This window comes from Cryptotermes secundus, unplaced genomic scaffold (assembly GCF_002891405.2).
Source record: "Cryptotermes secundus unplaced genomic scaffold, Csec_1.0 scaffold1175, whole genome shotgun sequence".
Classification (NCBI taxonomy): domain Eukaryota; kingdom Metazoa; phylum Arthropoda; class Insecta; order Blattodea; family Kalotermitidae; genus Cryptotermes; species Cryptotermes secundus.
In genome coordinates, this window is record NW_019720732.1 from 318280 (window position 1) to 336906 (window position 18627).

At 40.2% G+C, this 18627-nt stretch overlaps 1 protein-coding gene across 2 annotated transcripts in view; it reads right to left on the minus strand.

The window, feature by feature from the left end:
• The window catches only part of LOC111873038, a 200333-nt gene extending 190200 nt beyond the window's left edge, over nt 1–10133 (minus strand). For both annotated transcript variants that reach the window (XR_004513976.1, XM_023867405.2), the window contains exon 1: nt 9535–10133. The gene's annotated coding sequence lies outside the window, so the exon portion shown is untranslated. The remainder of the gene's footprint in view (nt 1–9534) is intronic.
• Nucleotides 10134–18627: the final 8494 nt, after the last annotated feature.

Sequence of the window (18627 nt, forward strand, 5' to 3'; positions counted from 1 at the left end):
TCCAGCGGCTGACTACTTTGTCTCTAAAAGACCAGAGTCCGAGTCAGTAAACCGACATTACATTTAAGATTGGGAGAAAATTCTGGAACGCAAGGGCCAGTAGAAATGCGCTCTCCGCCGTTGTCAACTGAACTCAATTACGAGATACGCCTGTTTTACCTTTGTATTTAATTACATATATTGGATATACCTCCGATCACAGTGGCCGTGCGGTCAAAGACATGAGCTGTCTTCGCTCGCTCGAACGCTGGGTTCGAATCCCACTCAAGGCATGGATGTCTGTGTATTCTGTATTTGTGTTAGGTAAGGGCCTTGCGACGGGCTGATCCCCAGTCAGAGGGGTCCTACCGACCGTCTAATATTAAGAAACTAAAGTGAAACGAAGCGTTTCATGGATGGCCTATTATCCAAGTGGGAGCAACAAAAGAGGTGGAGGTGGAGGTGGAGGTGAGGAGGAGGAGAAGAAGAAGAATTGATATACCAGTTCAATCCGGTACGGTAGAATTTCACAGGCGATTCGAAATAATATATTACTGCCTGTTTCTCACTGGTTTCTTGCTCGGCTTGCTCTTCGGCCCTGAAGATGGACCTAGAAAGTCCGTCGGAAATGTCGGTGAACTATTGGACTACAAGATGTTACATCTCAAGTGACGGTACTTTTCGTGAAAAGGAAATCTAGTATTACGGTAAATAAAGTGTTATGAAAGAAAAGTAACAATGAAACAGCCAAATGAAAATGACATAGGTAATTGTATTCGGTACCTGTTCTATACACAAAATTCACTACTTCTTCTTGAGAGTCATTTAGAAAAGTTATAGAATTATTATTCCCACAAAAATCTGTGGTAATTCCAAATCGACAATTTGACGTGTGAAATTAATTGATAAGCCCACGGAAGGCTTTCAAAACACTTCCAGGAAAAAAGAAAAAATTAAGGGAAATCATCTATACTTAGCTCTCTGTTCCAAACACGTACAGTGAAACCTATGTTGGGCACATGTTCTTCCATTTATACACGGCCAACTTACAGAAGGTAATTCTAAAGTTTCCAATTTTTTCCGCCTCTAGCGCCTATATGCTTACCTATTGACTTTTTCCAACACGCTAAGGTTTCGGCTGTGACTCGTGAATGCTGGCCAGACAACATGCATATTAAACATTACGCCTAACTGGAATGGAATATGAAAGAAATGTTTCTAAGTATGAATTTTAATAACCAATCAAAAGCCCAAAATTCAGGAGGTCTGTGCTAAATTGAATAACAACAGGATTCATCATTTAGTCGATTGTTATCCATCGATCTATCGATTGCAAAGAAATATCAGAAAAAGTACTTAGCACGAAGGTCTACATACATGGGTGAGAGATTTATACTTGTAGACACGACAAAGGACACACAGCGGCGAATATAAAAAGCGTTGGATATATGGAAATGATATCAGATTTTGCTGGCTCCATAAAAATCCGGCAAATGATAAGTGGTCGGCTTACAGAGTTAGCTATTTTCATAGGTCTCACTGCATATTATTTAATAACTTTACATGTTGATAAAGACGCTTTGCCGGTCACGGTAGCCGAGCGGTCTAAGGCATGCACTGTCTTCGATCGCTCGGAAGCCGGGATCGTGGGTTCGAATCCCACTCAGGGCATGGATGTTTGTGTGTGTTTTTCTGTGTTTGTCTACAGGTAGAGGCCTTGCAACGAGCTGATCACTCGCCCAAGGAGTCCTACCGTATGTGTAAGATCTAGAAAAACCGAAGTGAACGGAGAAGTTCATGGAGGTAGGCCTAGGCCCACTGGGGCTGTAGTGCCAAGGGGGGAACGGGGAAAGACGCTTTACGAATTGCGAAATATACCCAAACTTCAACAGAAAAATATAAATTGTGAAACTCTGAGTTAGATCAGGCATATTTCCATTTGTCACATAGATATAATTCGTCTGTTTCTTTTAAGAACTGCTGTGTTAATGACAAAATCCGATGCTGCAATTAGTGGAGCTGTGTTAATTGAATGTGTCCATGCTTACCCATTACAGCCCTCTACTTTTCCACTCTCGTTGTTCTGATATATTGGGCAGTATGGCCGTCATAACAAACCGAAGCGTGACTGCAATACCCAGTTTTTTGGGAGCTGTCTGTACAGGTGATATTAGTACAGTGTGTACTTTCCCACGCAAAAATTCGATGACGATAAATATCGTCGGGAAAATTTTATTTTAATACTGCACAAACTTTTTATGGAGCCAATTCAAAAAATGGTTATATTAAAAGTTTCCTGTTTACAAATTGTAACCAGAATTGAAAGTTCATATAGATGGAGATACGAGAATGAACTGTGATTTAAATAAGACGCCTTGTGATAAAGCGGCTGTATTGTATTAATAATTTAACGTTCAATACGCATTACTTATAAATATCCTACGTTTCTGTCATCAGGTGCTTGGATTTTAAAAATTAATTCATTTGAAAAGAAAGTATAAATTCTTAGCTTAGAGTTTAAAACTTTATGAAGAACTAAAAGTGAGAGTCCCCCTCCCCTTCCCGTTGGAGTTGAGCCCTTTTTGAACTACATAGCACCCTTTTGTAGAGCAAACCATTTTCTTTTGGAGGAAGAAGTTGGCACAAATTTTGGGAACGCATTTTTGTTAAATCTAAAACGAATCCCTCTGAAGTCCCTTCTGATGTTTTATGGATATAAGCTATCAAAGAATCTTAGTCATAATACTCTAAAACCAACACTGAAACTTAATACACTTTTATTTGCTAAAGATCAAGTGACGGCATCGGGAACTTAAGACTGATTTAAGCAGCAAGGAATATAATTTAACTATATCAACAAAGTAAATTAATGGCTCTTAAAGAAAAACATCCTGTAAAATCCACAACTGTTATACAAGTATATGACAAACCTAGTGATCAAATAAACGATATTAATTACTTCTAGTGTATTATTTCGAGGCAACGGAGTTATTTCAATTGTTTAGAAACAAACATCGGAATAAATTTAATCACACGTGGGCCGATAGGGGGGTTACTGAATACAAAGACACAGGGAGGGAATACCGTTTAAATTTTATAGAACTATTGCCATTATAACATTAACACAACTCCGAAACATAGGCACTAACGGAAAGAACAGAAGCAAAGTCAGAAACAGCGGAAATAAAATATCTTAGAAAAATAGCGGGACACACATTAAATATCAAGTTAGAAATACAGTAATTGGATGCGAACTAAATATTGTAACGATGGCGCGATAAACACCTCGCTTAAGCGTGTGACAACAGTTCATTGCTAGGCAACAACTCAGTAAGCATATTTCCGCGTAGGTGGTGACGTCACACAACAGAGGGGGCTGCGTTTTCTGCGCGTGGTGGGTACCGAAGGTTTATAGGAGACAACGAAGGTCGTTTGTAGAAGCTATAAAGCAGTTGAGAATACAAGGACGACAATGGAACATGTCCTTAGTGAACTGTGAAGATTAGTTGAGTACAGATCAGGACAGCGGAGAAAATGACTGAAGACAAGTAGACTTCATGATCTGAAGTGACAGTTTCTGTGTTACGATCCGTTGCCAGGAGACGACTAGTAGACACTGAGAATCCTGGTGCGTGTGCAACGGTGAACGGAAAGTGTGTAAACAGTGATAGCGCTGTAGTAATTGTAATTAAGAGAGATTGTAACCGAAGTGCCAATAAATCCAATCATCCAATCTAAAACCCGTAATTTTCGTCACGCTTACCCCCCATACACGTGACAATACATTCAATTTAAATGACAATGTTCAGAATAACAGACTTAATTTGATCAGTCACGTTGAAAGAAAAGAAAATTAAAGGACTCCAAAACATTTATTGGACTATACACCTAGAAGAACAAAATGCACTGAACGCCCGAACTTAACGCTAGATTGACCATCTTATCTTACAGAGAAACGAACAGATCGGCAGATCCAGACCTTGATGTTCATGCTGATCATAAGCATTATGTGACATTAAAGTGAAACAACAAGTATATTACTGTTCACTGTATATTAACAGTGAATATTCTTGCTATAAGAGCAAATCACTGAGTCCTTTCGGGCTGTTGCCCGATTTTAATATTAGTTCAGTTCTGTACAGTTCACATGCTATATCAAGACCTGCAGGAGTCAACGCGAAGGAAACAACACAGAGGCGTAGGATAAATACATACGTGTAGGATACTTTAACAATCAAGTTCCTTCCGTCAAATGTGACACTTTTATAAGTTTTCCACCTCGTCACCACCTGCCTTACATGTTTCGGCTCACCACNACTGTTTCATAGCACATGCAGGATCAGCAGAAGTTAATAATAGCCTTAACGGTAACAACTTATTATAACCACATTTTAACCGAATTAGCCAAGAGACTTGTGTTAAATGACTGCCAAACCTACTGCTGTTGTTGCGTGTATAAGTTGCGGCTTAAGGCACAGCAAACAGAAAAACATTTCTTATGCGAAAACGAAGTGTATAAAATAGTCTCTAAACGAAATGTAGAAAATTTTAGAGTCTCTAAACGAAGTGTAGACTATATTTAGAGTCTCTAAATGAAAACGAAGTGCAGATGATATTTAGAATCTCTATAAACGAAGTGCACAAGACATTTGGGGTCTCTAAACGAAAAAGAAGTGCCGATGATATTTAGAATCTCTGAACGAAGTGCATAAGACATTTAGAGTCTCTAAACGAAGTGCAGAAGATATTTAGAATCTCTAAACGAAGTGTAAAAGATATTTAGTCACTGGTTTTCCTGACTCGAAGTTTGATACTAACAGGCTCTAAAAGCAAAGAGCGGGCAAGCAATAGAACCGTTATAAACGTTCCCTATAATTCATGCCTAAATATAACGTCACTCAAAAATAATGTGTGCAATTTTAAGTCACCCAAATCATAATTATAACTGTATGAATTATGAATTCTAATGAAGCTGATGTGACATACAGTAAATTAGAAAACTTTTCTGCGGACACGTCCTAATTTGTTGGATCCATCCTACTACTACTACTACTACTACTACTACTACTACTACTACTACTACTACTACTACTACTACTACTCACTCACTCACTCACTCACTCAAGGAGTTGAGCCCTTCTGGAGGAGCCCCCAATTCCGCAGCTACTCTTTTTGTTCCTGAAATGCCTTCTGGTTTCACATCTTATATTGTTCAGATTATCGCCATTTAACTCGTTTGGATCCTGTAACCATTGCAATTTGGCCTGCCTTCTTTGATCTAATAATTTTGATCATCCTTCATCGAACCATGGCTTATGCTTCTTTAGTTTATAACCTAGACTCTCGTTGACAGAAATTTTGATATTCTCTCCAGTAGTTTCCCATGCTTTATTAATCCACCTAAGTGTCTAAGTTTTCCAAAGCCGCGAACATATTTGAGATTTCAACACATTACTGCTCTTTACCCTCTACCTCGTTTAATTTCTTGAGATTGAACCTCTCCATATGAACTCTGTGTGCTCTTTGTTTACTCACTGCCGGTCTTTCCCTAACCTTTGCCACTACCAGGTAGTGGTCAGTATTACAGTCTGCTGCCCTGAATAATCGGACATCAAGTATACTTATGTGCCGTCTCCTATCTATCAAAATATTGTCTATTTGATTGTGTATCTTCCCATCAGATGTCCATGTAAATTTATTAATGTTACCATGGGGGAACATTGTACTTTTGACAATAAGATTTTTTGATGTGGCAAAGTTTACTACTCTAACTCCATTATCATTACTAATTTCATTCAAACTCTCATTCCCAATCGTTGGTTTGAAAATGTCTTCCCTCCCTACTTTGGCATTGAAATCTCCTAACAAAATTTTCATAGGGCACTTCGGGAATTATAAAATACATGTTCTAGTTCTTCATAGACCCTGTCCTTTATGTCACAATTTTATCTTCTGTTGGGGCGTGAACATTTATGACAAAGATATCACACCAGCGACATTTTACTATTATATATGATATCCTATTACTAACGACTAACTAACACCCCATCACCAAGCTGATAAATCTCTATCGGGAAATGAAGCTGTTCTCGGGCACGTTTTAACTTGAGGCTCTCCTGCTTCGCCCACTGCACGTTCCTTAAAAAATTCTATTAATTGTAGTTACTGAAAAGGAATTTTGAATCAAGCAGACTTTAAACAGATACTTCAGCAACACAACCTACAAACCCCACGGAGCCGTCAGTAGCTGAGAGAGGCTTATCTATGGCACCTTTAGACTTGTCACCGTGTTCACAAGAGCCCCATCTCTAGACTCGACCATGTTCTCAGCTCACTTCTTGAAACGCAAACCTCAATCCTCATTGCAGAAACCAAGAGATGCGGCATTTGGTATGAAGATCGTGTTGATAAGTGAATACTGTGCCTGCCCCTTCGAACAGCACACTAGTACCCCACTTTACAGAAGGGTTGTAAGGGTTATACCAACGGTAGGCTAGGTTAAGAAACTCCACACTTACATAAAGAATGATAAGAGGTGAAAGTTAAAGTTGCCCTGTGCTTAACACATACGAGGGAGTGGAGGTATAGCTCCATCATTCTTGACCTCGGCATCACATGGAAGTAAGATGTGAGCTTCACGGCCAGGCCGCGATATCCTCTGGGGGAATATCCCAGTACCCACTGGGGAGGAGGACAAGTTCGCCCCAGAGCCCGTCTAGACGCTGTGCAGAAAAGACAAATATCTTGCCCTGCCTAGAATAAAGCTCCGGCCGTCCCGCCCGTAGTCCGTTGCTCTCCGAGTGGGCTACCCCGGCTCAATTACAAAAGGACGACTGTCCAGCATAATAACGCGTGTTGACTCTTTTAAAAACTTGGGCTCCAGGATTCCATAATAGTGAAAATAATTACAAGGAAAGTTGTGTAGAATTACGTGTGGGAGATGGGCAAACCAAACGTCACTGGCTTCGGACCAGAAACGCTAGAAGGGTATAAATACAAAAAGTAAGGTTCCATGTCACCACTGCATTAATTTCATTTCACATATAGTGCAATGTTACTATGATTTAAGGCAAAATTAAACAGTCATGTCTTGAAATTTTCCATTCCTTACATGATTACTGAGTGCACACAAACTTGGTAATTTATACATTAAAGTGCTTAATCACAGTGATAAAGATAGAACGTTTGAACTGAAAGGTGTACAGGACGATTGTAATGCAGGTACACACGATAGTGCTGCTAATGTAATTTACTGTCATTAAACAAAGACACCGAAGTCGTAAGAAGTACATAATTGAGATTCACACATTAGTTGAAAAATATTTTAATTGCATGGAAGACAATCTTACTTAATAAACTAATATTCGCTCGGGTAATCAGATTCCCTGGATTCTATAGAAACTGATGGGTTAATTGCCGTGTTCATAAGAGCCTATCCGTGTTGAGCCAGATTAGTCCAGTCCATAACCTCATATCCTACTTCTTTAACCTGTTCTCCCAACGACACCTAACTCCACCTAATGGTCTCTTCCGTTTAGGCCTACCAACTGAAAATCTGCGTTTCCGCCGCCCATTCGCGACATATGACCCATCCATCTGATCCTCCTTGGTTTGAGAAACCTAATAATATTTATACAACATTTCTGTTATTGTTATAATTACTCGTATGAGTGACTAAAAGTTTTCTGCGCACTGTAAAGAAAGTTTGCACGTCGTGGCAACTGAGTGAGGTCTCCTTGAAAACATATTTATCCGATTAAAATACTAAGTGAGGTCTCCTTGAGAGCATATTTATCCGACTAAAATAGTTTTCATACACGAACTATTATTCGGTTTCCTTGAAGGCATATTTATTCAAATAAAATAGTTTTTGCACAGTACTTTACGGTTTCCTTGAAGGCATATTTATTCGATTACAATAATTTTGATACATGAACTATTACTCGATTTCCTTGAAAGTATATTTATACGATTAAAATAGACATGAACCATTATTCGGTTTCCTTGAAGGAATATTTATTCGATTAAAATATTTTTTATACACGAACTACTGTACGATTTGAAGAAAGTAGTCTTCTGGGATTTGGCACCGTGTATATGAGGTGTTAACCGACGTTTCGGAGGAACGTATCGCCTCCATCTTCAGGGTAGAAGAAAAAATATAAGAAATCTGCAAGCGAAGAGACCGTGAGAACCGGTAAAAACAGACTGGTTAACACCACATATACACGGTGCCAAATCCCAGAAGGCTGCTTTCTTCATAGTCACCGCCGTGAAAACCTCAAATCTTACATACTGTACGATTTCCTTGAAGGCATATTTATTCGATTAAAATATTTTAATACATAAACAATTACTCGGTTTCCTTGAAGGTGTATTTATTCGAATAAAATAGTTTTCATACATGTACTTTTATTCGGTTTCCTTGAAGGCATATTTATTTATTTGATTAAAATAGACACGAACCATTATCCGGATTTCTTGAAAGAATATATTTATTCGATTAAAATGGTTTACATACACGAACTATTACTCCTTTTTCCTTGAAGGCATATTTATTTGATTAAAATAGTTTTCACACATGAGCTATTACTCGGGTTCCTTGAAGGCATACTTACTCGATTAAAATATTTTCAGTGTATTACTCGGGTTCCTTGAAGGCATGTTTATTCGACTAAACAGTTTTAATACATGAACTACTACACGGTTTCTTTGAAGGCATATTTATTCCATTAAAATAGTTTTCATACACGAACTATTATAGCGTAGTCGACATAGCGACTGGCTACGGGCTGGACGACCGAGGGGTAGAGGTTCCGAGTCCCGGTAGGGTCAAGAATTTTCTCTTCCCCAAATTTTCTACACCGGCTCTGGGGCCCACCCAGCCTCCTATCCAATGGGTACCGGGGGCCCTTTCCCCGGGGGTAAAGCGGCAGGGGCGTGAAGCTGACCACTTGACTCCAGCTAGTGCCGAGGTCAAGAAAATATGGATCCACTCCCCCATACGCCAAATGGCGTAGTGCTTAATGAGTTAAGCACAGGGACAACTTTACCTTTACTTTTACTATTATTTGTTTATTCACGGCACTTACTTCATTAAAAAAAACATCAAAATAAAATTGCAATTGCAACCCTGATCTTGTCTTGCAAATAACATTTGATATGATTTCAGTCTGTAAAGATTTTACAGCAAATGATTAAACATTTCTCCCTTTAAATTAATTAAATATTTTTGAAACTCATTTGATAATTCAAGAAACGTAAATATATTCTGACATCACAATGTCCGCCTCAACACTTGGAAATAGATTTTTAGTAATATTTGTAATGAAGAAATTCTAACATCTAATATCTGAAGGCTGCAAATATGGCAAACGACTGTGTTAAGCCATGCAGGAGACGTCAACTTTGTTATTTAATTATCTTACGAATTACGCATAAAGCATACGCACGTTTTCTTAAATGGTTTATCGGCAATCTAAAGACTTAAAATTATACAAGTTACTATAACATATCAAAATAAAGTGTATAATTTCATACATGCAGAATTCATACCTTTCAGGAAGAGATGATCCTATCTTGGCGACATTCAGGAAGACATGAATGATGGTAAGTTCTTCAAACAGGCTAAATGCACTGAACTGGCGCTGAGCAAAAACCATCACATGCTTGAATAGATGTTACAACCCGTCAGGGACAAACAAACAAATGACAAATAGTTGGTGCACACACTTCACACAAAACACACGCTCTCACACACACTTCCTGTGTTTTTTTCCGTTTCTTTTACTTAATTCCTAGAAACTACTTCTAAAAAGTCTGTAATTTCATGTGCTACCTCTTTGCTTTAAGTTAGACTTATGAGAATTTATGTTACGCATAAACACAAAATCCCAACAAAATGTGTTGCACATTTATTTTCTTAAATATAAACGTATGTGAAATTTTGGGCATGTGTTCTTAATGCAACACAAATGTTTCAATTACATGGTTTAATATCATAGGCTGTATGAAACTGCTTTTATTGTCACTTGTCTTTCCAATCGCATGGAACTGACGATTGACGCGCAAGCAGAACAAAACTACTGCAGGGAGGGCTGACGACACGTTCTCCAAAAATCTCCGAACGTCAACCGTAGCCGGAGCGCGACTGAAACTCGTAGCAACCCGGCGCCGGCGAGTTTTGGGACGTACACTCAGTGCTGCCACTACTAAACAGTGTGGAAATGGGAGGGGGAGGGGGGGAATGTTTAGCTGGAGTGGGGGAGAATGGGACTGGCTGGCGGCCGAGGAGACATGTTCTGATGGCTCTGGCATGCAGGCGGCATGCCGGCACTTCCCCCATCCCCAGCCAACAGATGTGCGCCACGGTGTGGAGCTGTACTATTCGTTTAGAACTCTTCACAGCCGGACGTGCGTATATTTACATCACCAATTTCCGTACCAAAATGCAGCCGTCACCATCATCATGCTGGATGGAAGAGACCATTTTACAACTGTTCCCAAATATGGAGGAGCTTTTAGGGTGTTAACCAAGCGCCTTAAGCATGTTTTATCGATTTATAAAAAGACAGATTTCAATCAAATATGACTTTTATTACGCCTTCATGGCGTAGTGCTTAATTAGTTAAGCACAGGGACAAATTTAACGTTACAGACCCGTTTTTTTGGCAACGACCACGAAACAATGAAACAACATTCGCTGCTAGGCAACGGATTTTAATAAGCAAGAATAGACAGCCGTTGATAAGGAACGGCTCGGTAAACATACTTCCGCGGCAACGGATATGCAAGTAACGACAGAGGTACTGTTGGAAACGGGGTTTCCTACGGTGGTCCGTGCCGAGAGTTTATATGGAGGACACCTGAAGCAATAATAGGCAGTTGGAAGGGAGCCGCCGTTCACACAAGACTTCACTCGGAAGCAGAAAAATAGCCATTGTTAGAAGCCGTTACCAGGCTACAACTAGCGAAGGCACTGCGGCTGGAAAAGACAACGTGATTTTGTCAAGCGTGGAAATAGCGATAGTATAATACTACACTCCAAATATATAGTTCTGTATAATAACGACCTGTAAGTGGTCAATAAATCCAATGTCAAATACAAAACCCCGTCTATAGTCACTCAATATTACGTGACAATATTGTAGCATGTAGAACCGTTGCTAGGTAATGACTCTGTGAACAATGCCCGTTGGTAGGCAACGATTCCTAACAAGCACCGATGAACTAGCTTGGAAAAGGTGTTCTCTACGCGGTCCTTGCGACAGCTGCATGACGCAACAATGGAACTGTTGGAACGGTACTTTCTGTACGGCCAATACGCAGATGTTATAAGCAGACAGCCATTGGGGTTAGTTCAGTTGAGTTGAGTGAAGTGAAAAGTTTAGTTAATTGGAGGCAGTCGCCGCGCCGGCCAGTAAAGGGCGTGAACACAGAAGTTCATGAAGCTACGGCTTTCGAAGACGTTACCAAACAACGACCGGTGAAAACAGCAGAATGAGAAGACTTAGTGCGTGCTATTGTGAATTATAGAGCGCGTGAATTAGCGATAGCGCTATAGTTACTTGTAGTTACGATCTGAAAGTGTTCAATAAATCCAATTACCAATCCAAAACCTGTCTATAGTCGCTCTATCACTTGACAATATGTTGACAGAAAACTTAATTAAATGCGTGCATAAATTAAATCCTACACCTTACAATTAAGGCTCTCGGGCAGCTTATGTCATCTGGGACCTGCCGCCGTGTAGTCTGCTAGATAGGTACCAACTTGTCTGAGGAACATCTGAAGTGTCGAATGATCCTGGATTCTGCGGACTCTTTTGAACAGAGTAATGAACAGTCAGGTTCGGAAAGTTCGCGGGATACCTGAGCATCTATTCTCAAGAAAGACAGATTTGTTTGTCGCTTTGAAGAGTTCCATCTTCTGCGATATAACACGGCGTAGCTCGCTGAAAATCAACCTATGTTTCAGAGGAGGTAGACAGCAAACACATCTCTTACCTCCTTGCTACCTTCTTCATGCTGGTTTCTTGCTTGTCTTATTCTTCGACCCTGAATCTAGAGGTGACATATTCCTCGTAAACTTCGGTGATTTTCAACGGACGGCTTAATTTCCAATTTGTTTATTCGTAGGTTTACTACCTCATTCTTGTTACACAATTTTCTTTTAAATAAAAGCCTCAAATCTGTCTTTTACTAAAGGTAAAGTTGTCCCTGTGCTCAACTAAGCATTACGCCATGAAGGCGTATGGGGGAGTGGATGTATAGATCCACGTTTTCTTGACCTCAGCACTAGCTGGAGGTAAGTGGTCAGCTTCACGCCCCGGACGCTTTACTCGCAGCGAAAGGGCCCCCTTTATCCACTGAATAGGAGGCTGGGTGGGCCTCAGAGTCAGTCTGGAGCATATGGAAAGGACTCGAACTCCGACCCCCTAGTCGTCCAGTCCGTAGCCAGTCGCTATACCGACTACTCTACCCTGGCTTCTTCTGTCTTTTAATAGGCGTACTGTATCTATTGTTTAATTAATTCACTGTTTCAAATTGTGACTTTTCATAGCCATCAAACTAATTGACACCTCGTAAAAAGGCCGTCAATTTATGTCAATCGGTCAATCGGTAAAGAATTCGTCAAAATTATAACAGGTGTAGGATGCAGACTTCGGTTTAACTTTGAAATTTACCGGATGGTTCGGCTCTTAAGAACACTAAACAACAGAGCTCCACCGCTTCGAATCAAGTAAGTCGCAGTTGTATTGAAGCGTCTAATTACAGCTAATTCTTGTCTTGTGCGTAATACAGCCAGAGAACATGTTCTGTATTCAGACCTACTGTTGCAGCAGGTGACTTCGTTACTCGCAGAATCGCCTCCTGAGTTATGACGTGTACATGTCTCCTGAAAGAATGGCCTCACGACCTACGTTATCTTATTTCAAATAAATACTGGGCTATGAAACGAAATGGATTAGATTCACAACAAATCCCCTCAGCTGAGTCTCGAAATCACGACACGTCTCTCCCGTGGTTACCTCTTTCTTACTACAGCAGCGCGTACCGAATGAGCTGCTACCTGTTTGCTACTGGCCTTCTGCAGACGCAAACAAGTTTACAAGTTCCTTCGTGTGCGGTTATGAAAAGGAGCGTAAGCACTCATCTCTGATTGATCCTCAATGACTGACTTCATGGAGACGAGTTCTTCAGAAGCTGCAAGTCGCTCAGCCACTCAAGAATATCCCAATATTTTATGGAACCCGAAGTTTCATTACCATATTCACAAGAGCCTTCCACTGGTCCGTGTCCTGCGCCAAATCAATCCAGGCTATACCACACCATCCTATTTCTTTAAGATAAATTTTAATATTATCCTCCATCCTACAGGCAGCCGGGATAGCGCAGCCGGAGTGGCGACTGGCTACTGGCTGGATGACCGAGAGGTCGGAGTTCAAGTCCCGTCGGGGTCAAGACTTTTCTGTTCTCCGCGTCGTCCAGACCGGTTCTGGGGCCCACATAGCTTCCTATACAATGGGTACCAGGGAGGTCTTTCCGCGGAGGTAAAGTGGCTGGGGTGTGAAGCTGACCACTCACCTCCAGCTAGTGCCGAGGTCAAGAAAAATAAAATTAAAACATAACTAATTACCCCCTTGACGTAGCTTATAGCTTTTCTTGTAGGATTTGAGGCTTTCATAGCGGTAATTTTGACGATTTCTGTCTTCTGGGATATAATGCCGTGTAGTCTGTTGAAAATCAGCTTACTTTTCGGAGAAACATGTCGCTTCCATCTTCACGGTAGAAAAATCAGGTAAGCAAGAAATAAGCTGAAGCAGCAGGTTGGCCCTGCATTAGAAACGTATGAGAGTGTAGAAAGTGTGTTTAATGATGAGAAGACAAATGAGTCGCTTCGTGTTACACTGTTTGATATATGTGGAACCCAAACAGTGTCACGATACCAGGAGAAACTATTACCCTCCTGAACAATGGCTCATTACGCAACCCCCGAATCGGCTGTACTTGTACGCAGACCGGGCCAAAATAGCATATCGCAGTGCTGTAAGTTGAATGCAACCACACGAAGGGTAATCCCCTCGTGTGGTCTCGGTGCTGGCTTTGCGCAAAGTACGAGTATTATACCTGTACATCATCCTCTGGGTATTATTACGTCTCCAACGTTACACAGTCTTTCTCTCTTTGGTTTAAATTAAATCTCTGGAATGCGTAAAAAAAAAAGCCAGATTTCAACATAACATCTTTTTCCAAAATATTTTGTTTCTATTTCGTGCAAATAGAACAAATACAAACAGGAAATACAGGTACAAGATCCTATAAAAACTAATGCACAACAGATATGAAACTAAATTATATTCTATACGAAGATAGCCACACAATTCTTTCAAAAATATGCTGACATAATTGTAAGCGGAAATCCAATGTCATTACTCCCATTTTGATAGATTATATATCATATTTTAAATGATTTTCTTGTCACGCTAAACTCAGCAGAGATATATCTCAATACTACAGCGAGCTGGATAATATGCTCAGTATCTGTTTTGCTGGAATCAGTTGTGCTGCCACCATTCAACTACGCCTCTCTACCCATTTGTGAGCTGCATACTTTGTTACTCACGACCATAATCATTATCATATACTACTTCTACTACTCCGTGGTTTTAGTCCGCAAGCGAACTATACCGACCGAGCGACCGCCGCTTGTAGGCGAAGTTAGTGCCAACTTTAGCGGATAGAGGGTATCGCGTGGTCAGCGCAACGAATTTCCACGGCCGTTAATTTCGGTTTTATAGACCGGACCATAAACATCATCACTGTTATTAAATTCCAGTGCACTGTAAGACAGAGTTCGGCAGTCGGGGTCCCTCCACAAGGCATCCATTGCGTCGCGAATGTCTATATGGAGTTCTTTATTCGCACGTTATAGATTAAGGAGGATAGGAAAATAAATTATTAATTCTTGAATATCTGTTACTTGTCCCTACTTGTACTTCTTGCCTTTTTGTAGTAACTGTATACCTTGACCCTTCTATTTTTACTGACATAATACCATCATTAATATTCTGACATATGCGCGTTTATATAAAAATAGAGGAATGTCATCATTGTTAGGCAACGACCCGGTAAAAATTCTCGCACCAGCGAATACATGCAACAGTAGGGCATACATTGTTATAACTCGTTTGTAGGCAATTGCGTTGTGATAAAAGAATGTAAGAGGTTTTCTATGTGGTACGTGCCGAGGAATTATAAGAGGTTCCAGAATTACCGAGAAGTGAGTCGCCCGTGTGGAGGCGGGGTCAAATACCTCCACCGTGACCCTGCGAGTCGTAGGAGGCGACGAAAAGGTAAGTTTCAAACCTGAGATAGTAAAATATGGTCGCGAGTACCAAGGGACTCGGACCTGAGGAAGGCTGCGCTGGCAAGGGCCAGCAGCATATACAAAAGGCATACCCGTCCTCTCGTCAGAGAGGGCGCCCCACACACAAAACAGACCGTAACTATCAAACAGTAATAAACAGGGCCCGGATTTTGATGACATGTCATTTTTTTCTTTCTTGTATCCTATGCGATGCTCTTAAATATATACATCTCGGATATGAGCTGATCGTTACAGAAATGTAAATTTTATACCTAATTTGTTGTCATTTTTTTGACATTTTTAGGTTTAAGGTCATTTTTTCATTTTGGGGGTAATTTTTTGGTACATTTTTGGACTTTTAAGGGTATTTCTTGTCATTTTTGGACATTTTAGGGAATTTTTCGTCATGTTTTCTGAAATGTGAATAACATGGAAGCGAAGTGTTCTTTCTCTTTCTCATTTAGGTTATTTTTCTGGATTTTTCTGTCATTTTTTAAATATTTTCAGGTCATAAAAATCCGGGCCCTGCATATTACATTTTTGGGTCATATTTTAGGTCATTTTTCTGGATTTTTTCGGTCATTTTATAGGTCTTTTTTAAATATTTTCAGGTCATCAAAATCCGGGCCCTGGTAATAAATATCTGGTCACAGGCCCCAGATGGGGCTCGACACCAAGACTTACTGACTGACTGACCGTCAGTCGCAATGTGACTTTGATTTTGAGAAGTGAGTCGATGCTGGGAAGCCGTGAATCAAGGACACGAAGCCGCCATGGAACGAAGCTGTACAGAGTTGAGTTGAGAGTTCAGTTCTGTGGGGGAGGCTGTGAAGATAAGTGTTCGTTGCAAGAGTGCGGCTGTGAAGAGAAAACTTTATGTGTAATTTTTAAGTGGTAGTTTGTGTGTTGAGACCCGTTACCAGGACACGACTAGTAAAGACTGAGAATCCTAGTGCTTGTGCAACGGTGAACTGGAAATTGTGTAGAAAGCGATAGCCTTATAATTGAGTGTGATTAAGAGAACTGTAACAGAAGTGCCAATAAATCCAATCATCTGATCCAGAACCCGTTACTTTCGTCATCCTTAACCCCCCCCCCCACGTGACAATATACAAGGATATGCAGACACATATTTATATTCATGTACAGTTTCACTCTTTTCGTGAGACGGAATTTAGTTCTGTACCCTTGTGTGTCTTTATCAAATTTAGGTGTACCGCGGGTGGGGGAAAAAAAGGTTTCGGACCACTGATATGTGCTACAAACAGTAGGCTTCGAAAGCCTATAGACTAAATTAAAACACTATGCCTGTATGTCAGATGATATTTCATTATTAAACGTTTTACACACCTAGGAATTATGTTGTAGCTATTGAAAATGTTTTCACTTTAGATTCCTGAGACATGAATGTGCTTCCAGAAATTTCTTCTTCAACAAATCTGAAGAGAGATTTGCAGACTAATTATGTTGCAAAATATACCCGTAAATTGATAGTACTTTTAGTTTCAGTGAGGGAGATGATGCTCGCGTCCGCCAGTAGCAGCAACCCATGAAGTTGTCAGTAGATAAACAGAAGAAGCGTCATCGGGAATGCCTAAGATAAACATCAAAACTAACTGCGTTAATAACAAAATTTATATAGTGAGCATTATTCATAGCTTAAGTGCATATTATTAAAACATCTTATGTGACAGTGTTTCCTGATCGTAGTGGTACGCCTCTGAGGATGATTCTTTTGGATCGAAACATGTAAGGTGAATAAAGACTGAAATGTTGGAAACTTGTATGACACACTGGACTGAAAATTATCCACTTTGTAATTAATAGTGTGACAGACCAGAATGAGACAAATGAAAATAAACAGAAGTGTTCAGTAGTTACTATAGGATTCTGACGATGGTGTATAACACACTGATATGTTGGGATTTTGGACTTTATCCATCGTCCTGGTTTTTAAGATAACAAAATAAAAACACGACGTTTCGGAAACTGGATCTGTTTCCGTCCTCAGATGAAGGAAAACACCTATTCAGTTGGGTCCCTTAGAAAGAGCTAGGTCCAGTGACTGAGGCTAGCTCTTTCTAAGGGACCCAACTGAATAGGTGTTTTCCTTCACCTGAGGACGGAAACAGATCCAGTTTCCGAAACGTCGTGTTTTTATTTGTTATCTTAAAAACCAGGACGATGGATAAAGTCCAAAATCCCAACATATCAGAAGTGTTCAGCTTTGCTCTTGCAGATACCTCCATCACCCCCCCCCCTTACCATGTGTTATGAGCGTGTGGCAGCTCATTGTACAGCGCTCTTCAGTCTAAATATAACACCTTCTTGGAGATAAGTTAAAACGCGGAGTGACTGTGAATTTTCTGAGTTTTATTCCTCAGGATTTCCACTGGTTTCCTCCTCATTCTGCTTCATGGTACAGGAAATAAAGCTTATTCCAAGCCCGTATATATCATTTCCATCTTTTCAAGGTTTAGATGCCTGCTGTAGAATCTATACCAGTATATTTCGTCAATCATTCTATAAAAATGATTTGCCTAATTTTGCCTTTGTGCATTCATTTTATTTTCTAAGGGCTGGACGGTCGGCGTTCTATTACCGGCAGGCGTAAAGAATTTTTCTCTCCTCTTCAGTATCCAGACCGGCTTCAGAGTACACCTATCTTCTTATCCAATGTGCAAAGTGAGGTATTTCCTTGGTAGTAAAGCGGTCGGGCCGTGAAGCTGGCCACTCACCTCTAACTATTGTAGAAATCGAGAACTGTGGAGTTATACCTCCACTCCCCAGGAGGTCTTCATGGTGTGGTGCTTAAATAATTAAGCATAGGGACAAATTTACCGCACCTTTATTGATTGTATTTACAATTCGTTTAGAATATCTTCATCTTAATCTAGTTGAGTGAAGCTTTGAACTGTCCTTAAGCATCTCATCTCTAGTGATGATATTTTATTAATATCTCAGATTTCAGTTTTCCCGGATTCACTTTCATGCAGCGAAGTTGGAAGTGCTGTTACTTCACAGAATTCCAGCCATGTTTGTTTCTCGTTCTTAGTTATTTCCCTCGCCTCATGAGTGTACGGATGCTAGTGATGACAATGTCATTTGTTCACTAAGGAGTATCCCCATAACCAAAATATTGATCGCCATTGGTTCTTAGCATTAAGAAAACTCAAATTCATAGGTTATAGGATATTGTTGATCGTTCCGTTTTACGGTTAAAAATCAAGACAACTCGGATATTTCTATACGATAATACGGTCGCAGTAGCGTAGTTGC